Here is a 15,954-nt window from a genome sequence, read left to right as displayed (position 1 = left end):
GACGGTCTAGGCGTTCCCTGATGCTGGATCCGGATGACACCTGTCGATGGGTCGGCTGAAAGAATGACCTCATATCCGAAGTCACCAACACATCTTCAAACCGGCCTCTTCTTGCAGGCGCTGTTGGATTGGTACCCGCAAATCCTTCTCTGGGAGTGGGAATTGCTCCTCTGCCAGCGCACGCAAAAGCAGAATGCAGCATTTCTCGAAGCAAGGCCTGGAAGTGCTGCATTCTGACAGCCCTCTGCGACGGCGGTAACATTTCCGCCATTTTGTGTTTGTACCGGGGATCTAAGTACGTTGCCACCCAGTACTGGTCCTTGACCCTCATGCTTTTTATACGGGGGTCCCTATTAAAACACTGGAGCATGAAGGCCCCCATTTGCACTCAAGCGGAAGGTATGTGGTGGTGGTGGTGTTGTTGGTGGTAGTGTCTTTGGGGGTGCACATAGCAGAGAGTGAAGAAGAGGGTGCAGATCGAGAGGATGAGGAGGGTGCAGAAGAATAAGGCTGAGTGAGCCACTCAACCAAGTCTGGTGCGTCCTTTAAAGTAATTGAACGCACCTTCTGCAACTTCCCACTTTGGCTCAAGGCTGTTGCTCCTGCCCTACCCCTACCACCCCTGCGGAAGGGCCTGCCTCTTCCTCTGCCTGTCATTTTTTAAATCACCCTGTGACAAAACTCTTAGTCCCTATACCGCTGAAGGACTGCTGCAGTATAGGGCAGCGGTCAGCAGTAGTGCACGTCAACCCTATGTATTGTGGACCGATAGCGGTCCTTACAGAACAGCAGACTGTACTGCACTCAGGCCTATGTACCGTAGCACCCTATACCAAGTTACCAGTCCTTATAAAAACTTTTGTGGACCAAGCAGGTTGTGTGTTAGTGTTTAGCAGACTGTGCGTCAGTCCCTATACCGCTGAAGGACTGCTGCAGTATAGGGCAGCGGTCAGCAGTAGTGCACGGCAACCCTATGTATTGTGGACCGATAGCGGTCCTTACAGAACAGCAGACTGTAACGCACTCAGGCCTATGTACCGTAGCACCCTATACCAAGTTACCAGTCCTTATAAGAACTTTTGTGGACCAAGCAGGTTGTGTGTTAGTGATTAGCAGACTGTACGTCAGTCCCTATACCAATGAAGGACTGCTGCAGTATAGGGCAGCGGTCAGCAGTAGTGCACGGCAACCCTATGTATTGTGGACCGATAGCGGTCCTTACAGAACAGCAGACTGTACTGCACTCAGGCCTATGTACCGTAGCACCCTATACCAAGTTACCAGTCCTTATAAGAACTTTTGTGGACCAAGCAGGTTGTGTATTAGTGTTTAGCAGACTGTGCGTCAGTCCCTATACCGCTGAAGGACTGCTGCAGTATAGGGCAGCGGTCAGCAGTAGTGCACGGCAACCCTATGTATTGTGGACCGATAGCAGTCCTTACAGAACAGCAGACTGTACTGCACTCAGGCCTATGTACCGTAGCACCCTATACCAAGTTACCAGTCCTTATAAGAACTTTTGTGGACCAAGCAGGTTGTGTGTTAGTGTTTAGCAGACTGTGCGTCAGTCCCTATACCGCTGAAGGACTGCTGCAGTATAGGGCAGCGGTCAGCAGTAGTGCACGTCAACCCTATGTATTGTGGACCGATAGCGGTCCTTACAGAACAGCAGACTGTAACGCACTCAGGCCTATGTACCGTAGCACCCTATACCAAGTTACCAGTCCTTATAAGAACTTTTGTGGACCAAGCAGGTTGTGTATTAGTGTTTAGCAGACTGTGCGTCAGTCCCTATACCGCTGAAGGACTGCTGCAGTATAGGGCAGCGGTCAGCAGTAGTGCACGGCAACCCTATGTATTGTGGACCGATAGCGGTCCTTACAGAACAGCAGACTGTACCGCACCCAAGCCTATGTACCGTAGCACCCTAGACAGACCAAGTTACCAGTCCTGATAAAGAGCTTTGTGGAACAAGTGAGTTGTGAATGATTAGCAGACTGCAGCAGAAGGGCAGCAGTCAAGTATAATATTCTTTCTATATTTGGAAGAAAGAATATTATACGTGTACAAGCCTATTACCGTACCACTGATACCAGTCCTGAAAAGAACCTTTGTGGAACTAATAGTAACAGCAAGTCTTTAAAATTATCCTCACTGCCTGACACACTGCTTCCTGCCTGTCCCTATACAAATTGGCAAAAAAGAGTAGGCTGGAACGATTAGCTGGAACAGCTCTTTTGTGGACCTGATAGTAACAGCTAATGATGATGATGATGATGATGATGAAGAAAGACTAATCTGGCTGAGCTGTCCCTAAAATAGCAGCATACAGCGCTCTGTCCCTTTATCTAAACTGACAAAAGAAACTCAGGCTGCTGACCTAACACCTATACCAGTCCTGAAAAGAACTTTTGTGTACCAAATAGCTAGCGTTTTCTCTGTCCCTACTCCACACAGGATCCTTTCCCTACAGTGACAGAAGAAAGAATGTAAAATGGCCACCGGATCGGGTGTATTTATAGGTTAGGGGGAATGTCCAAGTGTCCATGAGCTGTCATGTCTCAATTGGTTGTCCTGTAACACATGATAAACGTGTCACGAAAGGTTAAAGTTCTTGTATACATTAAACACGTAAGTCCGCCGGGGCGAACGACGGAAAAAGGCGTTCGAACCCGCGGACGGCGAAAGTCGGAAATTCGCCGCGAAACGACCGCCGGGCGAAACGTTCGTCCATCACTACCTGGGACCTTCCATTGTGGTGTTCCAATGGCCACAAATTTGCGAAAGGCCTCCGAGTCCACCAGTTTATATGGCAGTAGTTGGCGGGCTATGAGTTCTGACAAGCCAGCCGCCAACCGTTGGGCAAGAGGGTTATCCGGCATCATCATTTTTTTACGCTCAAACATTAGGCCCACGGAAGCCTGCCTTTTTGCAGAAAAATGTGAGCTTGGCGTGATGGAAGGTGGAGTGGAGGACAATTGTGAGGAGAGAGGAGAAGGAGAAGTAGAAGACGAGGCTGGACGGTGAGAGCCTGCAGTGTGGCTTTGTGTGTTCCGTTGCTCCCACTGGGCTCGGTGATGGCTGCTCATGTGCCTTCTTAAGGCGGTCGTCCCTAGGTGAGTATTGGGCTTACCGCGACTAACGCGTTGACTGCAAAGATTGCAGATGGCAACGCTATTGTCAGCAGCGGACACGTTAAAAAAAGCCCACACTGCGGAGCCATGTGCCGGTGTCCTGGGAGCGCCAGATGTGACCGTACATGGTCGATGACTCGCTCCTGATACATTTGCAGTCTGCTTTGTCCCTGCTGTGCAATGTAAGTCATTGCTGCTTCTCCTCCCTATCTGCTGGTCCATATCTCCCTCTGAACTCCCCTCCTCTTCCTCTCTTGTGGGCACCCACGTGACATCACTAGACACGTCATCATCAACGTCACCTTCCCCACCGCTATAAGTAGAGATCTCGGAGTAGGCAGCAACACCGGGGACCAACCTCCTCCTTGGGCTGATCTGGGTACTGGCGTCAGACTGCTGAGTAGCGCTTGTTGCTACCTCCTCTTCCTGATCCAATACCAAGAGTGGCTGCGCATCAGAAATGTCCTCTTGATATGGATCGGAAAATAATTCCAGTGACTCAAGCGGAAGGTATGTGGTGGTGGTGGTGGTGGTCGTGTTGTTGGTGGTAGTGTCTTTGGGGGTGCACATAGCAGAGAGTGAAGAAGAGGGTGCAGATCGAGAGGATGAGGAGGGTGCAGAAGAGTAAGGCTGAGCGAGCCACTCAACCAAGTCTGGTGCATCCTTTAAAGTAATTGAACGCACCTTCTGCAACTTCCCACTTTGGCTCAAGCCTGTTGCTCCTGCCCTACCCCTACCACCCCTGCGGAAGGGCCTGCCTCTTCCTCTGCATGTCATTTTTTAAATGACCCTGTGACAAAACTCTTAGTCCCTATACCGCTGAAGGACTGCTGCAGTATAGGTGAGCGGTCAGCAGTGGTGCACGTCAACCCTATCTATTGTGGACCTATAGCGGTCCTTACAGAACAGCAGACTGTACCGCACTCAAGCCTATGTACCGTAGCACCCTATACCAAGTTACCAGTCCTTATAAGAACTTTTGTGGACCAAGCAGGTTGTGTATTAGTGTTTAGCAGACTGTACGTCAGTCCCTATACCGCTGAAGGACTGCTGCAGTATAGGGCAGCGGTCAGCAGTGGTGCACGTCAACCCTATCTATTGTGGACCGATAGCGGTCCTTACAGAACAGCAGACTGTACCGCACTCAAGCCTATGTACCGTAGCACCCTATACCAAGTTACCAGTCCTTATAAGAACTTTTGTGGAACAAGCAGGTTGTGTGTTAGTGATTAGCAGACTGTACGTCAGTCCCTATACCGCTGAAGGACTGCTGCAGTATAGGGCAGCGGTCAGCAGTGGTGCACGTCAACCCTATCTATTGTGGACCGATAGCGGTCCTTACAGAACAGCAGACTGTACCGCACTCAAGCCTATGTACCGTAGCACCCTATACCAAGTTACCAGTCCTTATAAGAACTTTTGTGGAACAAGCAGGTTGTGTGTTAGTGATTAGCAGACTGTACGTCAGTCCCTATACCGCTGAAGGACTGCTGCAGTATAGGGCAGCGGTCAGCAGTGGTGCACGTCAACCCTATCTATTGTGGACCGATAGCGGTCCTTACAGAACAGCAGACTGTACCGCACTCAAGCCTATGTACCGTAGCACCCTATACCAAGTTACCAGTCCTTATAAGAACTTTTGTGGAACAAGCAGGTTGTGTGTTAGTGATTAGCAGACTGTACGTCAGTCCCTATACCGCTGAAGGACTGCTGCAGTATAGGTGAGCGGTCAGCAGTGGTGCACGTCAACCCTATCTATTGTGGACCGATAGCGGTCCTTACAGAACAGCAGACTGTACCGCACTCAAGCCTATGTACCGTAGCACCCTATACCAAGTTACCAGTCCTTATAAGAACTTTTGTGGACCAAGCAGGTTGTGTATTAGTGTTTAGCAGACTGTACGTCAGTCCCTATACCGCTGAAGGACTGCTGCAGTATAGGGCAGCGGTCAGCAGTGGTGCACGTCAACCCTATCTATTGTGGACCGATAGCGGTCCTTACAGAACAGCAGACTGTACCGCACTCAAGCCTATGTACCGTAGCACCCTATACCAAGTTACCAGTCCTTATAAGAACTTTTGTGGAACAAGCAGGTTGTGTGTTAGTGATTAGCAGACTGTACGTCAGTCCCTATACCGCTGAAGGACTGCTGCAGTATAGGTGAGCGGTCAGCAGTGGTGCACGTCAACCCTATCTATTGTGGACCTATAGCGGTCCTTACAGAACAGCAGACTGTACCGCACTCAAGCCTATGTACCGTAGCACCCTATACCAAGTTACCAGTCCTTATAAGAACTTTTGTGGACCAAGCAGGTTGTGTATTAGTGTTTAGCAGACTGTACGTCAGTCCCTATACCGCTGAAGGACTGCTGCAGTATAGGGCAGCGGTCAGCAGTGGTGCACGTCAACCCTATCTATTGTGGACCGATAGCGGTCCTTACAGAACAGCAGACTGTACCGCACTCAAGCCTATGTACCGTAGCACCCTATACCAAGTTACCAGTCCTTATAAGAACTTTTGTGGAACAAGCAGGTTGTGTGTTAGTGATTAGCAGACTGTACGTCAGTCCCTATACCGCTGAAGGACTGCTGCAGTATAGGGCAGCGGTCAGCAGTGGTGCACGTCAACCCTATCTATTGTGGACCGATAGCGGTCCTTACAGAACAGCAGACTGTACCGCACTCAAGCCTATGTACCGTAGCACCCTATACCAAGTTACCAGTCCTTATAAGAACTTTTGTGGAACAAGCAGGTTGTGTGTTAGTGATTAGCAGACTGTACGTCAGTCCCTATACCGCTGAAGGACTGCTGCAGTATAGGTGAGCGGTCAGCAGTGGTGCACGTCAACCCTATCTATTGTGGACCGATAGCGGTCCTTACAGAACAGCAGACTGTACCGCACTCAAGCCTATGTACCGTAGCACCCTATACCAAGTTACCAGTCCTTATAAGAACTTTTGTGGACCAAGCAGGTTGTGTATTAGTGTTTAGCAGACTGTACGTCAGTCCCTATACCGCTGAAGGACTGCTGCAGTATAGGGCAGCGGTCAGCAGTGGTGCACGTCAACCCTATCTATTGTGGACCGATAGCGGTCCTTACAGAACAGCAGACTGTACCGCACTCAAGCCTATGTACCGTAGCACCCTATACCAAGTTACCAGTCCTTATAAGAACTTTTGTGGAACAAGCAGGTTGTGTGTTAGTGATTAGCAGACTGTACGTCAGTCCCTATACCGCTGAAGGACTGCTGCAGTATAGGTGAGCGGTCAGCAGTGGTGCACGTCAACCCTATCTATTGTGGACCTATAGCGGTCCTTACAGAACAGCAGACTGTACCGCACTCAAGCCTATGTACCATAGCACCCTATACCAAGTTACCAGTCCTTATAAGAACTTTTGTGGACCAAGCAGGTTGTGTATTAGTGTTTAGCAGACTGTACGTCAGTCCCTATACCGCTGAAGGACTGCTGCAGTATAGGGCAGCGGTCAGCAGTGGTGCACGTCAACCCTATCTATTGTGGACCGATAGCGGTCCTTACAGAACAGCAGACTGTACCGCACTCAAGCCTATGTACCGTAGCACCCTATACCAAGTTACCAGTCCTTATAAGAACTTTTGTGGAACAAGCAGGTTGTGTGTTAGTGATTAGCAGACTGTACGTCAGTCCCTATACCGCTGAAGGACTGCTGCAGTATAGGGCAGCGGTCAGCAGTGGTGCACGTCAACCCTATCTATTGTGGACCGATAGCGGTCCTTACAGAACAGCAGACTGTACCGCACTCAAGCCTATGTACCGTAGCACCCTATACCAAGTTACCAGTCCTTATAAGAACTTTTGTGGAACAAGCAGGTTGTGTGTTAGTGATTAGCAGACTGTACGTCAGTCCCTATACCGCTGAAGGACTGCTGCAGTATAGGGCAGCGGTCAGCAGTGGTGCACGTCAACCCTATCTATTGTGGACCGATAGCGGTCCTTACAGAACAGCAGACTGTACCGCACTCAAGCCTATGTACCGTAGCACCCTATACCAAGTTACCAGTCCTTATAAGAACTTTTGTGGAACAAGCAGGTTGTGTGTTAGTGATTAGCAGACTGTACGTCAGTCCCTATACCGCTGAAGGACTGCTGCAGTATAGGTGAGCGGTCAGCAGTGGTGCACGTCAACCCTATCTATTGTGGACCGATAGCGGTCCTTACAGAACAGCAGACTGTACCGCACTCAAGCCTATGTACCGTAGCACCCTATACCAAGTTACCAGTCCTTATAAGAACTTTTGTGGACCAAGCAGGTTGTGTATTAGTGTTTAGCAGACTGTACGTCAGTCCCTATACCGCTGAAGGACTGCTGCAGTATAGGGCAGCGGTCAGCAGTGGTGCACGTCAACCCTATCTATTGTGGACCGATAGCGGTCCTTACAGAACAGCAGACTGTACCGCACTCAAGCCTATGTACCGTAGCACCCTATACCAAGTTACCAGTCCTTATAAGAACTTTTGTGGAACAAGCAGGTTGTGTGTTAGTGATTAGCAGACTGTACGTCAGTCCCTATACCGCTGAAGGACTGCTGCAGTATAGGTGAGCGGTCAGCAGTGGTGCACGTCAACCCTATCTATTGTGGACCTATAGCGGTCCTTACAGAACAGCAGACTGTACCGCACTCAAGCCTATGTACCGTAGCACCCTATACCAAGTTACCAGTCCTTATAAGAACTTTTGTGGACCAAGCAGGTTGTGTATTAGTGTTTAGCAGACTGTACGTCAGTCCCTATACCGCTGAAGGACTGCTGCAGTATAGGGCAGCGGTCAGCAGTGGTGCACGTCAACCCTATCTATTGTGGACCGATAGCGGTCCTTACAGAACAGCAGACTGTACCGCACTCAAGCCTATGTACCGTAGCACCCTATACCAAGTTACCAGTCCTTATAAGAACTTTTGTGGAACAAGCAGGTTGTGTGTTAGTGATTAGCAGACTGTACGTCAGTCCCTATACCGCTGAAGGACTGCTGCAGTATAGGGCAGCGGTCAGCAGTGGTGCACGTCAACCCTATCTATTGTGGACCGATAGCGGTCCTTACAGAACAGCAGACTGTACCGCACTCAAGCCTATGTACCGTAGCACCCTATACCAAGTTACCAGTCCTTATAAGAACTTTTGTGGAACAAGCAGGTTGTGTGTTAGTGATTAGCAGACTGTACGTCAGTCCCTATACCGCTGAAGGACTGCTGCAGTATAGGTGAGCGGTCAGCAGTGGTGCACGTCAACCCTATCTATTGTGGACCGATAGCGGTCCTTACAGAACAGCAGACTGTACCGCACTCAAGCCTATGTACCGTAGCACCCTATACCAAGTTACCAGTCCTTATAAGAACTTTTGTGGACCAAGCAGGTTGTGTATTAGTGTTTAGCAGACTGTACGTCAGTCCCTATACCGCTGAAGGACTGCTGCAGTATAGGGCAGCGGTCAGCAGTGGTGCACGTCAACCCTATCTATTGTGGACCGATAGCGGTCCTTACAGAACAGCAGACTGTACCGCACTCAAGCCTATGTACCGTAGCACCCTATACCAAGTTACCAGTCCTTATAAGAACTTTTGTGGAACAAGCAGGTTGTGTGTTAGTGATTAGCAGACTGTACGTCAGTCCCTATACCGCTGAAGGACTGCTGCAGTATAGGTGAGCGGTCAGCAGTGGTGCACGTCAACCCTATCTATTGTGGACCTATAGCGGTCCTTACAGAACAGCAGACTGTACCGCACTCAAGCCTATGTACCGTAGCACCCTATACCAAGTTACCAGTCCTTATAAGAACTTTTGTGGACCAAGCAGGTTGTGTATTAGTGTTTAGCAGACTGTACGTCAGTCCCTATACCGCTGAAGGACTGCTGCAGTATAGGGCAGCGGTCAGCAGTGGTGCACGTCAACCCTATCTATTGTGGACCGATAGCGGTCCTTACAGAACAGCAGACTGTACCGCACTCAAGCCTATGTACCGTAGCACCCTATACCAAGTTACCAGTCCTTATAAGAACTTTTGTGGAACAAGCAGGTTGTGTGTTAGTGATTAGCAGACTGTACGTCAGTCCCTATACCGCTGAAGGACTGCTGCAGTATAGGGCAGCGGTCAGCAGTGGTGCACGTCAACCCTATCTATTGTGGACCGATAGCGGTCCTTACAGAACAGCAGACTGTACCGCACTCAAGCCTATGTACCGTAGCACCCTATACCAAGTTACCAGTCCTTATAAGAACTTTTGTGGAACAAGCAGGTTGTGTGTTAGTGATTAGCAGACTGTACGTCAGTCCCTATACCGCTGAAGGACTGCTGCAGTATAGGTGAGCGGTCAGCAGTGGTGCACGTCAACCCTATCTATTGTGGACCGATAGCGGTCCTTACAGAACAGCAGACTGTACCGCACTCAAGCCTATGTACCGTAGCACCCTATACCAAGTTACCAGTCCTTATAAGAACTTTTGTGGACCAAGCAGGTTGTGTATTAGTGTTTAGCAGACTGTACGTCAGTCCCTATACCGCTGAAGGACTGCTGCAGTATAGGGCAGCGGTCAGCAGTGGTGCACGTCAACCCTATCTATTGTGGACCGATAGCGGTCCTTACAGAACAGCAGACTGTACCGCACTCAAGCCTATGTACCGTAGCACCCTATACCAAGTTACCAGTCCTTATAAGAACTTTTGTGGACCAAGCAGGTTGTGTATTAGTGTTTAGCAGACTGTACGTCAGTCCCTATACCGCTGAAGGACTGCTGCAGTATAGGGCAGCGGTCAGCAGTGGTGCACGTCAACCCTATCTATTGTGGACCGATAGCGGTCCTTACAGAACAGCAGACTGTACCGCACTCAAGCCTATGTACCGTAGCACCCTATACCAAGTTACCAGTCCTTATAAGAACTTTTGTGGAACAAGCAGGTTGTGTGTTAGTGATTAGCAGACTGTACGTCAGTCCCTATACCGCTGAAGGACTGCTGCAGTATAGGGCAGCGGTCAGCAGTGGTGCACGTCAACCCTATCTATTGTGGACCGATAGCGGTCCTTACAGAACAGCAGACTGTACCGCACTCAAGCCTATGTACCGTAGCACCCTATACCAAGTTACCAGTCCTTATAAGAACTTTTGTGGAACAAGTGAGTTGTGAATGTTTAGCAGACTGCAGCAGAAGGGCAGCAGTCAAGTATAATATCCTTTCTATATTTGGAAGAAAGAATATTATACATGTACAAGCCTATTACTGTACCACTGATACCAGTCCTGAAAAGAACCTTTGTGGAACTAATAATAACAGCAAGTCTTTAAAATTACCCTCACTGCCTGACAACACTGCTTCCTTCCTGTCCCTATACAAATTGGCAAAAAAAGAGAACGATTAGTGGTTACTGGAACAGCTCTTTTGTGGACCTTGATAGTAACAGCTAATGATGATGATGATGATGATGATGATGAAAGACTAATCTGGCTGTCCCTGTAGCATACACCGTCCTTTCCCTTTCTCTAAACTAACAAAAGACACTCAGGCTGCTGCAAGAATCAGCAGCACAGCAAACCTATCAACACCTAACACCTATACCAGTCCTGAAAAGAACTTTTGTGTACCAAATAGCTAGTGGTTTATCTCTCCCTACTCCACACAGGAACCTGTCCCTATCGTAACAGAAGAAAGAATGTAAAATGGCCACCGGATCGGGTGTATTTATAGGTTAGGGGGAATGTACAAGTGTCCATGTGCTGTCATGTCTCAATTGGCTGTCCTGTATCACATGATAAACGTGTCACCAAAGGTTAAAGTTCTTGTATACATTAAACACGTAAGTCCGCCGCGGCGAACGACGGAAAAAGGCGTTCGAACGTGCGGACCGCGAATGTCGGAAATTCGCCGCGAAACGACCGCCGGGCGAACCGTTCGGCCATCACTAGTTGGCAGTGATGATATTGGTTATCCAAAAGACTTTGGATGTGCTGTTTAATGATAAAATGGGATTTGCACATTTTTCCATTCACCTGTCATTTTTTTGAGATTGTGTCACCCCTTCTTTGACTTTATTCACTTCATTTGAAACCTTTGGAGAAACCTAGAAGGTGAGTCAACAAATCTCTTGAAAAATGTATGTCTTTAATTTATGTCTTCTCTTACTCTTACTGCCATATTGATTTGGAAGGGGGTATTCCTGGCCTGTATAGACATGACTCTTTTCATCTTTCTGACATTGAATTGACCTTTTCAATTTGGTCTTGCATTAAAATGTCCGCAGCTACCGAGTATGTTGTTCCTGTTTTCAACAGAGTCATCTGGTGGGGGCTTTGAATTAAACTTGCTCGAGTATTGATGACTTTTTGTGTTTTGTTTATTTAATATCTGTTTAAGGTTTAAAATGTATTGTTATTTAATTATTTTAATTCAAACCAATAAATATCTCTTAGCCATTTTTTGTCTAAATTATTATTTTGCTTATCGAACTATTCTCTCTCTCTATCTATATCTATATATGTTATACGTATGTCTAAACTAGCCTGAGAAGTTCATCAAAACTTCTTTAATCCCACGTTCAATAGAAACCCTTCACTGAAGTCTGGTGGGAAACTGACACTTCTGGGAGTGGCAATCTCCTTGATCCCTTGGCAGCCCCTAATGGCTATTTCATGTGACTATGGGTGTGGGGAACCAAAGAAATCCCAGAAATATCAATAATGTGGAAACAATGGTGTGATAAATTGCAATTGCATCACACTGTTACAGTAGCGAACAATGTCCCTGCACTGCAATGTTCCACAATGCATATGCTGAGTGCTGAGTTAGAAAGAAAAGTCTTATGCCTGACACACAATGATTTTTTTGTTTGTTTGTTCAGCCCAGTGGGCTGAACAATAAAAAAAAATGAAGGGGCTTGTGAGGAAGTCTCTGTACAACTATGCAATGTTAGTATGGTGATCTCCCTGCTGAGCTATTGTGATCTGACAGGGGGACTGCCCCCCCCACCAGGACACACCGCTCACCACTCGCAGCCATCGGCTGTGGTCGCTGATTGAATGCCGATCGCCAGATGTTATTTAGCATGCCCATTCTACAGAAGCTGGATTTTTCAATCAAATAGGCTGCTGTACACATGGGCTGATATTTGGCCCATGTGTACCAGGCTTAATCCAATTTTTCAGCCTATTGCTGTGCATTGGTAGCCAATTCATAATGCATGGTCTGCCTTAACGCAACACACAATAACAAGCAACATAACATGTGTTAATACACTGCAATAATCTTTTAATCTATGGATATAATTAAAATTTTTTTTTACATTAACTTCCTTTGAATGTATGTTTGGCAGATCCCTAATAACAGTTGTGTAGAACCCAGCTTGTAAGTGCTGCTTCACCTTCTCTATGTCTTTATGTATTTCTGCTACAAAATACCTGAAGGCATAAAGTAACGACTTATTTGACTGTTTCCTTTTCATTCACATCCTTTCACAAACCACAGAAACCATAATTTCAGTTCCTGTAAGATAACTATCTCTGTGTATGTAATGTCAGCAGAGGAGTTGCTCATTCATGTATACTTTTGGAAGATAACTGTCGGTCTATACATGAAAGTGACACAGAGAAAACAATACATTCTGTTTTCAGTTTTGCTATCTACATGGCAAGGCAACGCAGTTCATTATCAAGTTAATGGGAAAATTGTTGGACAGCCTCGTAATATGTGGTCAAAAATTACTGATATCTATAAAGGAAAAGTGTAGATGTCATCTAATTTGCCTAAGCTATATAAAGGTTTTTTTTTTTTCAGTTTCCACATGTTATATTTTGTAAGTTTAAACTGAATTTTAAATATTGGACGTTGGATTGTTAACCTTTGACGATGCTAGTTCATTAGCTATCATGATAATCGAGTGGTTTCATAATATTCTGAGCCACAGACTGGAACAAGTATGGTGAATAGGAATTTCAACTGTCTCTGACTTTCTTTTGCTGCATGTTAGCATTTTCAGAAGTAGAGCAACAATGGTAGCCTCCATATATTCTGACAGGTGAAGTTTTAAGGGTTGCAGACAGAACCTCTCCAAGCATATTAACCTAACCAACATTTCAACTCTGTTAAAATATGAAATATCATGTACCTTAAAGGGCAACTGTACCCTTGCTACTGTTGTCCTTTAATTAATGTTAACATTATTACATACCTAACACATGCCTAAAACATCCTCAATGGATCCTTGTTTTTCTATGCATGTGTGCCATACTCATGGTGGCCTATAGTAGTCCAGAGGAGATAGGCCATGAATGTGCAAGAAGAAGAATGTCCAGTAAGGACATTTTCAGTAAAAAAAATAAAATAAAATGCATGGGGCACTAGGTGGGTCAGTTTGATGAATATTGCTGGAAGTTTTACCAGGTGGGCTGCACTGAAGGGAACTAATTAAATGGCAACTTAGCTTTTCTCTTTTAAGTTTTTATACAATACAGTCTCATTATTCTATTATTCCAGGGCACATTCATGTTTCTCCCTATGATGGCACGAGGCAGTTGGTGGATGGTGCCTAGAAGATTATGTCAAGATGGAGCCTTTGGCACACTGGAAAAGATTATAAATCTGCGAAGTATGGAATTACATAGCGAATAAGATATCCATCAAGTTTGATCTATTTCAATTTTCTGTTGCAATTTTGGTCTAGAGGCAGACAAAACAAAACTCCAAGGCAACTGCTACCAATTTTTCTTCACAGAAAATACAATTCTTTCCAGGCCCTCCAAGGGCAGTCAGATCTAATTCCTGGGCCAAAATATTCCCTTACTGTTCTTTGGTAATATTCATCACTTTTTGTATGAGGACATACCTGGGGAAAAGTTTGTTGGATTTGGTGTAAGTAATGCCTCCAGACCCATAGCCACATCATTAACACCAGTTACATGGCACATTAGGGCACTAATGGAATCCACACTCCCTCTCTCTGCTGTTGGTTCTATGGTCATGGCTCAGGCAATATGCTGCAGCTGAGCCACCAGATAATAAAGCCACGGGTTGGGCAGTGCCAACCCCCCACATCTTTGGGCTTCTGAAGTTGTTCTAATTAAACCCTTGGTGGCCCAGTCAGCCATAGGAAGGACCTAAAGATTGAGTTGATGATACAAAACATTTTTAAGGGGAAAATTATAGGGGTATTGTGCAAAACATAAAGGAGCTGTGGCATAAAAATCATCTTGATAAGGTTAACTTTCCCCACCAAAGACAACTTAAGTTTGGACCACACTTTAACTTTATCCCAAATATGTCCCAATAGGGGTGACAGGTTAAGGGAACTATAATCTAGAGGCTTAGGAGTGACATATATCCCTAAGTATTTAAAGGAAGAAGAGACAGGAATATTTTGTACTGTGGAGCCCTGGTTATCTGGAACAGTATTTAGTAACATAATCAAGGATTTGGTCCAGTTGATAGCCAGTTGCTGTTTGGTAATATAACAGTGGACATTTAACTGATAAAATGAGTTTTAAGAATTTATTTTTATTTTTTTATTCCACTAACGACTATGTGTAATCGCTTGTGTAAAGCAACCCACAACTTAACCACTTTTACTATAAAGAATCCTGAAACTCTGTGACTAAACAGATGGTCAAATCGTCTTTCTTTCATATACAAGTGATGTTGCCTTGTCCTTTACAGTCATTTCGAGATGAAAAGTTAATTTGCTAAAAACAAACATTTATTAATTGCAACTACCAATTCTTAGATGTGATGGCTGCATTTATTTCCTTTTTTAGGCTTTTTTCCTTTATTTTCACCAGGTGATCTGACAAGTAAGTGTGTTATTTTTCAACTCCAATTAACAGACCAAGCTGTCCAGACAAAGTAGTATTTAGAGGGTTGAGACAAATGATTTAATACTGATAAGCCTCGTACAGACGCTTAGATTTTTGGATGACCGAACGTTCATTTTTTGTAGCATGCTAGTCTCATGTCAAAAGTGAAGGGGTTACTCACAATAAGAACATTTTCGGACGACAGAATACAACGTCAGAAGTGATGTAATGTGTTGAACAGTTTTGTATATATTCTTTCGTTTCTGAGCATGTGTAGTCTTGCTCTTACAATTTTTTTTTTCCGGCAAAAATGTTATAGTCTGCACATCCAGCTTTTGTCTAACGAAAAAAGCTAAATCAGCTGTCGAAAGCACCGTACTAACGATCCGAAAATCGCCAGACAGCTCATACAAATTTTTCTATCCAATTTTCATATTGAATATGGGCCTTTAGGGGTGCTTATAATAATCAGCTTTTTCATTTGTATTAAACTTTTGTTCCAAAGGGACAATCAATTACTTGCTGTAACTGCTTATAAAATGTTATCTGGAGTTCAGCTTCAATTTGTTAATCAAATTTATTTAAATCTGCTAGTCTAACGATGCGTACACACGACCGGACTTTCCGGCAGACTAGATCCAACGGAATCAGTCCGTCGGACAATCCAATCATGTGTGGGCTAATCCAATCGTTTTTCATTTTAAAAATCCGACGGACCTAGAAATAAAACATGTTTCAAATCTGTCCAACGGACTCAATTACTATCGGGAAAACCGTTTGTCTGTATGCTAGTCCGACGGACCAAATACGTCGGAAGGGAAGCTATTGGCTACTGGCTATTGAACTTCCTTTTTTATTCCCGTCTTATGTCATCACGTTCAAAAGGAATGGACTTTCGAACGGACTTAGTCCGTTCTTGTGTGGCCAAGTCCGTTCGGAAAGTCTGTCGAAACGCCGCTGAAAAGTCAGTTGGGAAGACCGTTTGCCAGAAAGTCCGGTCGTGTGTA

General features: G+C 45.8%; 1 long non-coding RNA gene across 1 annotated transcript in view; it reads left to right on the top strand.

Moving 5' to 3' along the window:
• Positions 1-14,753, top strand: part of LOC143998226 (uncharacterized) — an 87,809-nt gene extending 73,056 nt beyond the window's left edge. Inside the window, exon 4 of the long non-coding RNA XR_013277791.1 lies at positions 13,635-14,753. This is a non-coding gene — a long non-coding RNA (uncharacterized LOC143998226). The remainder of the gene's footprint in view (positions 1-13,634) is intronic.
• Positions 14,754-15,954: the final 1,201 nt, after the last annotated feature.

This window comes from Lithobates pipiens, unplaced genomic scaffold (genome assembly GCF_037356315.1).
Source record: "Lithobates pipiens isolate NorthernLeopardFrog02 unplaced genomic scaffold, aLitPip1_a1.2 Scaffold_19, whole genome shotgun sequence".
Taxonomy (NCBI): Eukaryota; Metazoa; Chordata; class Amphibia; order Anura; family Ranidae; genus Lithobates; species Lithobates pipiens.
The sequence above is the reverse complement of the archived record's forward strand: the minus strand, read 5'-3'. Positions and strand labels throughout refer to the sequence as shown.